The 14,909-nt window shown below is 42.1% G+C and overlaps 1 protein-coding gene across 3 annotated transcripts in view; it reads right to left on the bottom strand.

Annotated features, from left to right (window-relative positions):
- eva1ba (eva-1 homolog Ba (C. elegans)) overlaps window positions 1–14,909 on the bottom strand; it is a 94,062-nt gene that overhangs the window by 56,402 nt on the left and 22,751 nt on the right. For 2 of the 3 annotated variants that reach the window (XM_087976912.1, XM_043717910.2), the window contains exon 2: window positions 14,743–14,852. The gene's annotated coding sequence lies outside the window, so the exon portion shown is untranslated. Of the gene's footprint in view, window positions 1–14,394; window positions 14,542–14,742; window positions 14,853–14,909 lie in introns of those variants that run through there. The other variant, XM_043717912.2, reaches the window with a different exon arrangement.

Raw genomic sequence — 14,909 nt, 5'->3', positions numbered from 1 at the left:
ACCTATTCATCCTCAGCAGATTTTGCAGACGGACCTGGAACCCACTTGCTCTTTGTTGCTACAATGCTCAGTGAATAATCATCAGAACTCTTACTGTTTCATTTAAACCACAGTGCTGTCAAAATGTCTTTCCAGCTCTTAACCACTGCGCATTTAAAAGTTGTTGTTACATTCTACCCCTCCAATGGTCCTTCCACCAGCCAATATACCCACGGGAGAATGCTAACATCAATTAAATCCTTCCCAAAGATTTTGTTTCCAAATAGGATACATTCCCCAAGCCAGACTGAACCATACCCACTCATCAACATGTTCCAATACTTTATTCTTAACTCTGTCTTTTAACAAAAAGACAAGGGTCAGAATAAAACCCTGTAGACAGACAGACACACTGTACTCCGATCTCTCCTCCTGGAGGATTTTGGGGCTCTTTTTGTGATGGGGAGAATGAGAAGGTAGAATTGTTGGGATCTCTCCTAGGAGCAATTGCAAACTGGAAAAAAATTAACTTGTCATTCGAAATTACAAAGTAGTTTGATGAAGATGTTTAAAATTACAAAATTATACAGGGCTTTCAGCAGTAGCAGCACAAATGAGGGTTGAGAGAGGAAAGAATGTGGGTGACACGGTGCCTCACAGGACCAGGAACCCTCAGGCAACTGTCTGTGTGGAGTTTGCACATTCTCCCCGTGCCCGTGTGGGTTTCCTCTGGGTGCTCAGTTTCCTCCCACAGTCCAAAGATGTACAGGTTAGGTGAATTGGCCATGCTAAATTGCCCATAGAATTCAGGGATGTGCATGTTTGGTGTATTAGTCAGGAGTAAATGTAGAGTAATGGGGTAGGAGAATGGGTCTGGGTGGGTTACTCTTTGGAGGGTCAGTGTGGACTTGTTGGGGCAAAAGACCTGTTTCCACACTTGTAGGAATGCTATGGTTCTATGAATAAATTGAAGAGATTGGTAGCAGGATGCAAGGGAAATTATTTTTCATACAGTCACACAGATTCACTTCCATGGCTAAAGATGGAGGAAGGAACTGTTAGCACTTGTCAGAGTCAGGGGGTCATGTGGTCAACTTCCACTCAAAGTGAACACTTCACTTCTCTCGGGTGGATGTAACAGATCTTAGCACTTACTAAAGAAGCACAGTAGAGTTTGAGAGTCCTAGAAAACATTTATCACTCAAACAATAGGTAAAATACTGCAGTGGTCAACAAGTTCATTACTGTTTGTCTGGCCTTGGGCTTGTTATGTGGACATTGGCCACTTGTTCTTATCACAGCAGCTAAGACACATTGTCTGCAAAGTAATTTAGCAAACGAGGTTGTACAGTGTGCTATTTACATACAATTCTTTTCACATTAACATTCATGAATAAATTATAGGAGAAGAGGAATTGAAGGGATATGAAACCAACGGTTAACATGACAGCCATTTGCTCATGTGACTGCAAATAGCAAAGAGTCAGTGGGGATTCATGGTCAGTTTCATGCTGTGATCTCTGTGTATGTGATCTTCTGGGGGCCACATTTAAGACACACAAATTGTCAGACTTTGCTTCCCCTGAAGCACCATTGTGCTTTCATCCACAATGCAGAGGGAGCTGTTGGGAATAGCACCACGTGCGTGTCTGCTGTTCTATCACAGAATGTCATGGTATCATGTGAGATCTCATGGTGCTACAATGCTGAGGAAATGTCTGGAAGGGGTACATCCTCATGGGGGTGCAAGTTCAACTCCCCAGCTCTTGGCACCAACTCCAAACTTTATTTGGAATTCATCACAACTAGAGATAGACTTCATCAGCATCTTTGACATTACATTGGTCGTTAATCTTACAAGGCCTGTTAGCAGACTGCATTATTCTAGGGACAAATATCATGCTTCAAATAGGAGCGCACATTCAGGAAAGTGTGTGTTGAAACCAGTGTACAGGTTTGACGCGGCTGATTTCTGGTTTGCACGGACTTTGTGCTGACACGGTGGGTGCCTCCATGCCTAATGGCAGAACCCGCAATGTGACTGAACTCTGGATTAAAGTAAATGACTCTGACAGGAACTCCCACCATTTCGCAGGCTGTTGCACTTGACAAAAGGTTAAGCTAATGTTGCAACACCTATACACGCCATTTAACCATTAAAGGGAAAACTATAGATGCCAGAAATCAGAAATAAAACAGAAAATGTTATTAAGCCTCAGCAAGTCTGGCAGCTTTTGGAGAGAAAGATATGGAGATTTGCATGGACCTGAAGGCATCTTCAATAAAGGGCCTGCAGCAATATGGTCAACTCTTCTGTTCCCTCATGCTTTCTCCTTCTATTCAAGAATAATTCAGTTAGCCTTCTCAGTTGTTTTTGTATCTGTCCTGGACATTTTTACTTGTGTCCATGGAGCCCAACTGAACCTCCAGCATTACAATTCATAGAATCTCTACATTGTGGAAACAGGCCCTTCAGCCCAACAAGTTCATACCGACCCTCCAAACAGTAATCCACCCAAACCTGTTCCCCATTACTCTACACTTACCCTTGACTAATGCACCTAACCTACACATCCCTGAACACTATGGGCAACGTAGTATGGCCAATTCACCTAACCTGCACAACTCTGGATTGTGGGATGGAACTGGAGCACCTAGAGGAAACCCACACAGACACAGGGAGAGTGTGCAAACTCTACACAGACATTCGCCCAAGGCTGGAATCAAATACAGATCCCTGGTGCTGTGAGACAGCAGTGCTAACCACTGAGCCACCATGCTGACCCAATGATTCTCCCTCTAACACCAGAGATAGCCAAGCACTTTAATTTCAATGACTTGTTTATTGATAGATAGAGGCAGAATGATGTCAAATGAATGCCTCACACTTTCATCAACACCATCAGCCACGAGCAGAGACCAGAGTGCAAATGCTGTTGGTTCCTGATGGAGAGGTCACACACAGAGCAATGAGAGACACACAGAGGACAAGAAAACTCTTTCAAGCCAGTTCATTAAGACCCTTCCGCATTCCTAACTTCCCACTGTTTCAGAAGTAATTTCAAGCTTTTGGCATCAGACAAAAGCCAAATTCATGTAAAAAGGACTGAACGGATCATGCAGCAGAGAAATTAGGCCGTTTGGCTCACCATGTCTATTCCAAATCTTTGAAAAAGAGCTATCCAATGAATCCCACTCTGGTTCACTTTTCCCATGGGAACAAAAACAATTCAATTTTCTAAGTTGTTGTTGAATCAGCTTCCACCACATTTTCAGACTGTGCATTCCAGACAGCAACACCGGTGGCTCAATGGTTAGCACTGCAGCCTCACAGCGCCAGGAACGCAGGTCGATTCCAGCCTCGGGTGACTGTCTATGTGGAGTTTGCACATTCTCAGTGTCTGCATGGGTTTTTCTCTGGGTGCTCTGGTTTCCTCCCACAGTCCTAAAATGTGCAGGTCAAGTAGATTGGCCGTGCTAAACTGCCCATCATGTTTGGTGCATTAGTCAGAGGGAAATGGGTCTGGGTGGGTTACTTTCTGGAGTGTCGGTGTGGACTTGTTGGGTCAAATGGCCTGTTTCCACACAGTGGGGAATCTAATCTAATAAGAATATCCTCATTATCTCTCTGATTGATCTAATGATAAATGAGCTCCTTCTCATTTTATGTCAAAATCATCCAAAACGATTTGATGTAGAGTTAAAAAAAAACCCTCAAAATGATACAGGTATTACACAGTAGATACAATCCTGAATGTGACTGCTTCCCAGCTATCAATCACCTTCAATCCTAAAGACTGCAGTTAAATAACAGGTCAACTGTTGACCAAGAGACAAACTTTGGCCAGAATACCAGAAAAGGCATCCCTGCTCTCCTTCAAATTGTGCCACGGAGGCCTTTTACATCCACTTGAGGGGGCAGACGGAGAATTGATTTAATGTTTAGTCAGAATTATGGCACTTTCAACAGTACTCCCTCAATACTACATTTGAGTGTCAGCATAGAGGTGTGTACTCAAGTCTTTGGAATTGGACTCAGGAATCCATAGCTTTCTGACAGTAGTGAGGGAGTGCATCACTAAGACATGGCTAGCAGTGATTTTACATTCATCTTAATTATTATAATTATTGTTCAGATTATCATCTGAATGGTGGCAGTTTATGAAAAGGTGAGGTGCAACAAAACATGGGTCACAGTGGAGCAGTCGCTGAAGGTTAGAAAGCAAGTGTAGCAGGTTGTGAGGAAAGCTAATGGCATGCTGGCCTACATAGGGAGAAAATTTGAGTAAAAATGTCCTGCTGCAGTTGTACAGGGCCTAAGTGAGGCCACACCTCAAGAATAGTGAGCAGTTTTGGTCTCCTAGTCTGAGGAAGGACATTCTTGATATTGAGGGAGTCCAGCGAAGGTTCACCAGACTGATTCCTGGGATGGCAGGACTGACATATGAGGAAACACTGATCGACTGGGCTTTTACTCACTGGAACTTGGGCGAATGTGGGGGAGATTGCATAGAACCATAAAATCCTGATGGGACTAGACAGGCTAGCTGCAGGAAGAATGTTCCTGATGTTGGGGAAGTCCAGAACTAGGGGTCAGAGTCAAAGAATAAGGGGTAAGCCATTTAGGACTGACATGAGGAATAATTCCTTCACTCAGAGTTGTGAACCTGTGGAATTCTCTCCCACAGGAAGCTGTTGGGTCCAGTTCATTAGTTATATTCAAATGGGAGCTGGACGCGGCCCTTGCAGCTAAAGGGATCAAGGGGTATGGAGAGAAAGTGCGGGTGGGATACTGAGATTGCATGATCAGCCATGATCATACTGAATGGTAGTGCAGGCTTGAAGGCCGAATGGCCTACTTCGGCACCTATTTTCCATGTTTCTCTGTTAAAGAAGTTTATACAAAGATAATGTCTTGTTCAATATGGAAGTGCTTTTATCCAGGGAGCTTTATAGTACACAAAATGGAGCTGCCACACTGCTGCAGTGGTGGATAATCTCCTAAAGTCATGCCTCAGCCCAGTTACTGGGAAGAGAGCTTCATTCTGAAACTAGTACAACCTATAGTACTAGATGGTCATTACTCAATGTTGACAGTTCAATAGAAAAATGGTGATGTTTTGTGATCAAGTTGAAAGATGTCAAATGTAATTAACAAAGAACAAAAATGAATTAATAGTAAGATACAGCAAAGCTTTTTAATTGCTGTGTATATGTTGACCTTAGATAGACTGAACCAGCATCAGTGCCTAAGAAACATCCTTTATTCATTCGAACCTCTGAGCAGGCTCCAGTTCAGCAAATCTCCCCCGGACCCCAAGGCTATTTCATCAAACATCAGTAGATTATGTAAAATGGATGCATCACTATGGGAAATGTCAACATTATGCTATTGTTGCTGGGCTGCGCAGCAGTACTGTCCTGCAACTCATTGCCAAGGTCACTTTGTGCAAGAATAAAGAACAAAGATTATTTTCGGGGTGCAGTGAATGTCCTGTCTGCAATTCAGAATTTAAAAAAGCACAAATGGGATTTCTTATAAACTTCAAAGCACACAGGTGTGCACTATAAATTTGCCAGTAATTGTCAAACATTCAGCAGATCTCCATGATACGACTGGAAAAAGAAACTCCACAGTTGCTGTCAGAGTGACTTGAACTTCATGTGGAGTAGTGTATTCAGCTTTGAGCATTATGTACTGTCCCAGGGGGAGGGTGCAGTATAGATTCACCAGAAAGGTGGCAGGACTGAACAGGTGAAATTATGATGACTGGTTTCATAGGCTTTTGGGACCATTTCTCCAAGGATAACATTGAAATATAACTTTTACTTTCCCAAAGTTGTGGCTTTAAAGTGAAATAGCTGTGTTATATTGTGTAAGCAGTCTTAAAGGATTAATGCTGTGGAGTGCATTAAGAATTGTCCAATACGATGATATCACATGGATTCAAATGGGGAAACAGCTTTGGATCTTGAAGAAGACAGACCCAATATAGACACCTTCCTCATAGAATTATTACTGAGGCTATGCTTCTATCATAGCAAACAGTTACAGGTTACATTACAGGTATCATCCAAAGACTACACCTTGTTTAAGACATAAGCATCTTCCCATTAGACTTTGGGTGGTATTCCTTACCCATCCCTGATCACACAGGCCCTGTAGAGTCATACAGGGGAAGAAGATAGTGCCAGCTATCCTTTCAGGTGAGTCTTGTTACAAGATGAGCTGCAATGACAATTCACCTTACAGTACTTAATTCTCTTGGGTAGACTGCCAATGACCAAACCAGCAGGAGAGTTTCACCAAGACTGAAACCCAGAGCATTTTATAGCATATCTTAATAACAGAGAACATTGAAACAAAGAAAATAGGACAGGAGACCATTCAGCCCTTCATGCCTGCTCTGCCATTCAATATGACCATGGCTGATCATCCAACTCAGACCCCCATCTCACTTTCTCCCCATTCCCTTTGATCCCTTTAGCCTAGTAACTACTTCTTTGAAAACAATCAACATTCAAGATAGCAAATTCTACAGTCTCACCACTCTCTAGGTGAAGAAATGTCTCCTTATCTCAGTTCTAAATGACCTACCCCATATCGTTAGACTATGATCCCTTTTTCTGGACTCCCCATTCATCAGAAATATCCTGCATTTATCCTGTCGGGTCCTGTATGATTTTATAGATTTATACAAAATCTCCCCTCATTCTTCTAAACCCCAGTGAATATAGTCCTAATTGATCCAGTCTCTTCGCGCACCAGTCTTGTCATCCCAGGAATCAGTCTGGGAAACCTTCCTTGCCGGAAAATCTTTCCTCAAAAAGTGGGTGGCAAGGTGGCTCAGTGGTTAGCACTGCTGCCTCACAGCACCAGGGTCCCAAGTTCAATTCCAGCCTCAGGCAACTGTGTGTGTGGCGTTTGCACATTCTCCCAATGTCGGCGTGGGTTTCCTCCAGGTGCTCCGGTTTCCTCCCACAGTCCAAAGGTGTGCAGGTTAGGGTGAATTGGCCATGCTAAATTGCCCGTAGTGTTTGGTGTGTTAGTCAGAGGGAAATGTGTCTGGGTGGGTTACTCTTCGGAGATTCGGTGTGGACTGGTTGGGCCGAAGGGCCTGTTTCCATACTGTAGGGAATCTAATCTAATCAAATAAAGGAGACCAAAACTGCACTTAATATTCTAGGTGTGGTTTCACTTGTTAAATTGCAGAAAGACATCCCTAGTCCTGTACTTGAATCCTCGCAGAATGAAGGCTAATATACAATTTGCTTTCTTAACCACCTGCTGGGTCTTGCTTACTTTCAGTGGCTGGTGTAGAAGGACACCTAGGTCACGTTACACCTCCCTCTTTCCCAATTTAATCACCATTCAGATAATAATCTGCATTCCTGTTTTTGCTAACAAAGTGAATAACTTCACATGCATGCACATTGGATAAATCCAATAGATGAGACATATTTCATGCCTGCTAGGCCTCTGGTCCCACATGAATTACCTGGCACTGACCCACTCCTCAGGAATATTTGGGAATATAGTGATAAAATAAATCACAAAGTTAAGATCTCAAATGACAGCTCATCCAGGTTCAGAAAGCAGGATTCATGACATTATTTCAGAAGTTACTTTGCTTAAAGTTAAACAAGGTGATTTACAGAGAAATTAAACTGAATCCAATCATAAACTATTAATCCAATCATTTTCATAAGCCCATTTCCTATCTGTCTGATAAAACTACTTAAAATGTTATTTTAGCCTCATCTCACCAACATTGATAGTCCACAGGCTGAAATAAGGTCATCTTTACATTTTAAGTAAAGAATACACATTGTTAGGTTCCTGGGCTAGCGTAGAAATGCATACTGAGCAATGCAACTCAACATTGAAATATTGTATAAGGCACAAGAGATTTACTCAGAAGTGTGACAATTGACAGGGATTTGGAGAAAGCGTCTACTGCAGAGACAACAGTTGTTGCTGGTTCCTTCTAATAGATGCTCTCTTCATGATGTAATACTCATCCACCAATCACATGCCCATCATGGGTCCCACAGCAGTCAGGGGAACGCAGTCTGAGGGTGTACAAATTGGAGGTAGGAACTGACTGGCTTCTAGAATACAGTTAAACCTTCCATTTTTCAAATCTCTGGCTGAAGGGAGATGGTGACTGAGCTTAAGTGTCAAGCTAGCTTGTTAGGAACACTTTTTTTCATGGAATTACGTATACTCTATAGTGCAGCAGCAGCTGCTGAACTTGATCTCTGCAGTGTTGAAGTTCCACGTGACCTTTCACCTGTTCCCGGTTTATTTAACCCTCTATTCTTCTTCACATATTTATGTAGATTTTCCTTATATGCGTCTGTGCTATTCACCTCAAACTTTCTGAGCAAACATTTTCCTGAATTTTTTTTGAATGTATGAGTGATTAACTTCTATTTATGACTCTTACTTTCACCTCCACAACACATGGAAACTGCTGAACTGCTTCAATATTCTTGATATTTAGGGTCCAGAATAGGAATGTACTGACCATCTGTCCAAAACAAGCACAGGAAACATTTTAATGTGTTTCAACTTGAGCTCTGTGGTATTTTTTCAAACCTTTTGTGTTAGCTCTCGAGCTGACAAAAGATTTGCAAAGAGACAGGATGTAAAAACTGCTTGAAGAGGACAGTGGTAAATTTAAGACAGACTTGAAAGGGTGCAGAAAGGATTTACAAGGATGTTGCCGGGGTTAGAAACTTTGAGCTACAGGGAGAGGCTGGGGCTGTTCTCCCTGGAACATTGGAGGTGGAGGGGTAATCTTATAGAGGTTTACAGAATCATGAGGGACATGGATAGTGTAAATAGATAAAGATCTTTTTTCCCCCAGGATGGGGGAATCCAAAACAAGATGGATTTGTTTTCCCCCTGGGGGAGGGGGGGGGGGGGGAGGTGTTGTAAGATATGAAAGGGAATTAAGGGGCATTTTTTTCACACAGAGGACGGTGCATGTATGGAATGAGCTGCTAGAGGAAGTGGTGGAGGTTGATACAATTACAAAAGGCATCTAGATGGGTACTAGAATAGGAAGGGTTGAGGGATATGGGCCAAATGGGACTGGATTAATTTAGGATATCTGGTCGGCATGGACAAGTTGGATCGTAGGGTCTGTTTCTGTGCTGGGCAACTCTATCTTCTCCACATCTACTCAATCAAATCCTTTCATAATCCAACAACTTCCATGAGGTCACCTCCTCAATCTTCTCTTTTCTACAGGAGATAACTCTATTCTGTGCTGTCTTGCCTTGCCTGATAATTGCACCATCTCTGTTGTTATAATCCTGGTAAATAATTATTTCATTTTCTTCAGGGCATTTATACCCCTTTTATGGCATGGAGTCCAAAACTGTACTTAAGCGTGTCTAAATTAGGTTAATTTCATCCCATGGATTTTGCATTCAAGTGGTCTAGAAACGAACATACTGTTTTGTTTCCGTTTCATTTGGTGTCTGTATTACTAATTTTAATTTATGAATTTGTATCGCTGAATGTCTTACAACTAACTGTAATCCATTTAAACTTGTACTTTCAAAGGAGTGTGAGATCTGATTATTCCTTTAATCAAAATGATCCAAATTAAACCTATTTATATTCAAACTCTTTCACTATTTACACATACATTCTCTATTAAAGGTCACTATGCATTTTGTCATTGTCACTCAGAATAACCATATCTCCAGCTTAGTTCCATCCACAGTTTTTCCCATTACAGTAAACTCCCACCATGTTTTTTGCAATATACGAACATGACAGACTGTCCAGATACAGTACAAGGCACATCCACAGCACACACCTTCTACTTCAGAAGGTAAGCATCCTTTGTTTTCTTTAAAACTGTGAACCATAGAAGACTAAATTTTCAGTGGATGAAAACGTGTAACTGTTTTGTGCAGATAAACAAATTAAGAGAGGTTGACACACAATGCCATTTGACTATCTCTTTCTGACTTCAGAGTCCTGATAATTTAATAGTCAACAAAAGTGTCACATCTCCAACCAATAGGAAACACTATTTCCCATTGTCCACTTGTCACAGTAAGTACCTTTAACCCACCCTGTTTTCTGTTTTTGTAGTTAGTTTGTTATTCATTCTGTGACTTGTCCTTTGACGCCTTACGTTCTGACCTTATACTCACATGTCTACCATGCAGTTATTTATCAAAGATCTTTTGAAAGTTCACATACATTACAACCACTCAATTACTTTTGTCTGCTCTATTACTACTCCATAGGATTTCAGAAGGTGAAGTAAGACCTTCTCTTTTAAAATCTTTGCCACCTATCCTTTATTATACTTTTGATTTCCCCAAATTTCAACAATAAAAGGTCTTTGAATAAAATTAACACCTTTCCTACCACTGACTTTAATCTCATTGATCTATATTTCTTACATTTCTCCCCCCCTCTTTTTTAAATATAGGATGATGTGGACAAAGTCAGAAGTCACACGACACCAGGGTTACGTAAAATCACAAGCTTTCAAAGTGCTGCTCCTTCCTCAAGTGAAGTTCATCTGATGGAGGAGCACCACTCCGAAAGTTTGAGATTTTAAATAAACCTGTGGGGACTATAACCTGGTGTCATGTGACTTCTGACAAAATGTTGGATAACCTTAGCTTTCTGTCCCTTCTATATCACGGTTCTTTTTTTTTGAAATATGTGCAATATGCTGTCTTTTGCCCATTTTCTGCAAATGCCTATGAGCATTCTATCTGGAAACATATTCAGTTTATTAAGTTATCCTTTTCCTTTCCATTGCAAAAAGGTTTTGATGTTCTTCTTGATGCCTTCCTATAGTGCCATGTCCAATTTGTTGAGGCACCCTGGCATATTTTGGAGCAAGTAATGTTAGCGTCATTCAGGCTCACACTTAGAACACAGAACAATGCAGCAAAGGAACAGGTCCTTCAGCCCTCCAAGCCTGCGCTGCCACGTTTTGCTCTTCCATGCTAAAACTGTCTTCACTTACAGGATCCGTATGCCTCTATTCCCTTCCTATTCATGTATTCGTCCAGGTGCTGCTATTGTGTCTGCTTTCACTACCACCTCTGGCACACATTCCAGGCTCTCACCACCCTGTGTGAAAACATTGCCTCGCACATCTCTTTTAAACGTCCCTCCTACACCCCCCCACCTAGAACTTGTGTCCCCTGGTAATTTACCAGTCCACTGTAAAAAAATGCCTCATACTTTCCAGTCTGTCCATGCCATTCATAATCTTATAAACTTCCATTGGTCGCCTCACAACATCTTGCGTTCCACCGAAAACAAACCCAGTCTATCCAACCTTTCTTCATAGCTAAATATACCCCCATACCGGGCAACATCCTGGTAAAACTTATCTGTACCCACTCCAAAAATCCACATCTTTCTGGTATTGTGCTGGCCAAAACTGTGCTTACAGTTTGTGAATGAACATTTTAACAAATTTACTGTATTAAGCATTGTTTTCACGATGTTGGATTTGGGCAGTCAGGTATCAAAGCTATCTGTGTTATTGCTTTCTGCCAACGGAAATAACAGACAGTGATTACAGGCCGCATATTGGTGGCTATGACAGTATCTGATCACCGCTGGCATACAATAAGCAGAAGATTAAAAGGAAACATGGTACCTTTTAACAACCGCACAAAGGTCCAAAAGAAGTATTTTTGAACTTTGATCCCTTTTGCAATATATGGCAGCTAATTTGCACATGACAAAGACAGAGGAGATAGTGAAGTCTGCAGACACTGGAGATCAGAGCTGAAAATGTGTTGCTGGAAAAGCGCAGCAGGTCAGGCAGCATCCAGGGAACAGGAGAATCGACGTTTCGGGCATAAGCCCTTCTTCAGGAATCAAAGACACTCAAACAGCAGTGATCAGGTATTACTCTGTTTTCATTAATATTTGAGGAGCGGACATCAGGACAATTATAGAGTCGTACAGTCATACAGCACGGAAACAGGCCATTGGGCCCAACTTGTCCATGCTGACCAAGGATTTACCAAGACTGAAAGGCCCAAGCTACAATACAATAGAATTCGGTATCTTTTATGGTCACGGGATTTGCCTCCGGGGCTCACCAGCTCCTCCATTCCCTTCCGAGTAAGTCAAAGTCACTCGTTGAAAAAAAAACGGGAAGGAGGTAAAAAAAAGGAGAAAAAAAAAGAGAAAAAAAGACGATGAAAGAAAAAAAAGTCATGGGCAGAGCAGAGGAGCTCAGACTGGAGCATCTTATGCTGCCGCCATCTTGCACAAATATCACAAAAGGACAGGCCTCACAGACTGGGATCTCCATTCCTAGAGCACAGGAGACTCGGGCAATCTGACAAGAGGCTCACAAAATCATCTCTCTCTTCTTCTTACACTAGTGTCCTGGGAGCTTCCATGACAACAGACCAGGTTTCTGTTTAACACCTCATCTGAAAGTCCGTACCTCCAGCAGTATAGCACTCTCTCAGCAATGCACTGAAGTCCCAACCTGATTTATACAGCCAAGTCTCCAGAGTGCATAGAACCCACAAACCTTTGATTTCAAATCGAGATTGCAACCACTGATTCATGACTGACACCTCGACCGTGTTTCTATTTTGGGCCTCTCTAGAATGAAATATGACAATCCCTCAAGATCACTTAAACTTCAAGAAGATTCAAGGCAGTGAGTCAAACTGTGTTTCTTGGCAGAAGTGAGACTGGAAGGATGTATGTGATGAATTAGTAGTCTACGATCTCAAAGGAGCTGCCTGTTAAATATCTTAAGTTCATTGTTTGGGAATTGTCACAGCAGCGGCAATCATTCAGATGTTTGAACCTAGCTCAGGTCTGGGAGCCTGGTGTCCTGGGTCCCGGAGTTAAAGAATTACCGGAGGGTCAAAATTTAAATATTTAGAACACTGAAAGTGACCTGAGAAACACATCAGTAAAAGATCTGCCACAAATTCATGTGAAAGAGTCAATGCTGCTGCAATAATTATTACTTTTAATTAATTTGTATTATATTTTTTTTTGCAAATGACAAGTGTGTAATCCTTGACGCTAATACTCTAGAGTATCAGTGCTGAAATATTTCAGAAACAAACATAACAGACTGTCAGAACTGGAAACCTATGGGTTAGGGTTTCAGTATTTGAGGATAACGTCTGCACAGCACTGTACAGCTGATCCCAAGACCACTACAGGGATCATTGTCCATTGGGAGGAGGGGGTTAGTGCATTGAACAGAGAAGAAGAATCTGAACTCAGAAACCAGTCTCCCAACTAGGAGAATTAGAAAGACCAATAAGTAAAAATTGTTTCTTGCAAACAAGCTGAATCATCTCTCAGATTGCCTCTCTCCTGCTTGGGTTAGGGAAGCAAATTTACCCCAGACACACAATCTTATTTCAGTCTCTGCATCATACTGAATGGATAGGATACATGTCAATATTCGCACCATAACCGATTCTCTGCTGAATTGATTCCACTGGTCTGTGAAACTGAGCCTCGCAGCTATTTTTCACCACTGTGCAGTTTAACATCAGTTGTACTCATGAAAATAGGCAGTTGCTGGAAAGCTAGAAGCTCTTACAAAAGACTTTTGCAACATTTAAGCAATTAATTTCACTGCATGCGATACTCACTAAGGTTAAACAGTTACATCAAATGCACACAATATCCTTTGTGCCGATGTTACCCATTTCCCCCTTATCCCTTAAAATTCTTCCAATGTCCATCCACAGCAAAAATGTACTTACTGCTCAGATTATACACGCACAAATGGAATGTTTAAATAGTGAAGAGGTCTGGACTAGCTCCAATTCCATAATAAATTTTACAATGCAAGATTTTAACTGACTCAAAACGAACTCATTTGCACAAGATTTAAAATAAGCCCCATACCTCTCTAGATGTTCACACTCTTAAAGCAGTTTACCTACAAATCTAGTGTCTGCTTCCCAGACACCCCCGCCCCTTTAAATCCAGTGCCAGTTTCTCAGAGCCCCTTGCCCCTTTAAATCCAGTGTTTCTGAGGTCCCTCTGCCCCTTTAAACGCAGTCCCTAATTCCTCACTCTGTCTCCCGTTCAGTCCCGAGCAGAAGCTTCTCGATTTTGTTTTTGGCCGAGTATGTCTTCGCCGGAGACTGTCTTTGGAATTCCCGGTAAAGCGTTAATCCTCAGTGAGAGGGTGAACTGGTTCCGCACACACCGAATCCAGCAACACATCACTGACCACCAATAATCAGGCACTCTCATCCCATTTTAACTCACGCTGGCTGTGTTACACTGAAATCCTGGACGGTCACTTAGCTCTTAATTAGATATTTCCCCCAGTCTCGGCTACCCTGTGAAACTTAAACACACACAAAAGAGTAGGGAAACAAACCAAAAAAAAAACTTCTCAATTTACAGACCTTCAAAATGATCAACGTTCTGCAGCTCAGTAAACCTAGAGCCTTCTGACAAAGTCTCAGTGCCCCAGGCCAGCCTCCTGTCTGGCCTGAGCTGACAGAGTCCGGTGATGCTGAAAAAAAAGCCTGTCCAGTAAAGTAACAGGGGAGTTGCAATATTCACAGACTGCCTGCCTGCCTCTGTGTGTGTCTCTCTCACTCACTCCCAGCAAACAATCTCAGAAAGGGGACCACTTACTTCCAGATGTTCCCAGACACCCATTAGCTAACTGCAGAGAGAAATGTTGACTGCACATGACCTCGAGAAGAGAGAGAACAGAAAGCACCCCCCCAAATAAAAGACACACTTACCAGGATATAATCTCTCCTTGCTCCTTACCCTGCCTTCGGTGTTCACTGTCTACAGCAAATAGAGAGAGGGAGGGAACATGCGGCTAGTTGACAGGAGTCCGGAGCTCTGGCTAGGAATTGGGGGGAAAGAAAGAGATCTGTTTAGCATTAAAGCAGCGGCAACAGGA

The sequence above is a fragment of the Chiloscyllium plagiosum genome, unplaced genomic scaffold (assembly GCF_037043375.1).
Source record: "Chiloscyllium plagiosum isolate Xiang-an unplaced genomic scaffold, Cpla_swu_hap1 HiC_scaffold_30, whole genome shotgun sequence".
NCBI classification, from domain to species: Eukaryota; Metazoa; Chordata; class Chondrichthyes; order Orectolobiformes; family Hemiscylliidae; genus Chiloscyllium; species Chiloscyllium plagiosum.
The sequence above is the reverse complement of the archived record's forward strand: the minus strand, read 5'-3'. Positions and strand labels throughout refer to the sequence as shown.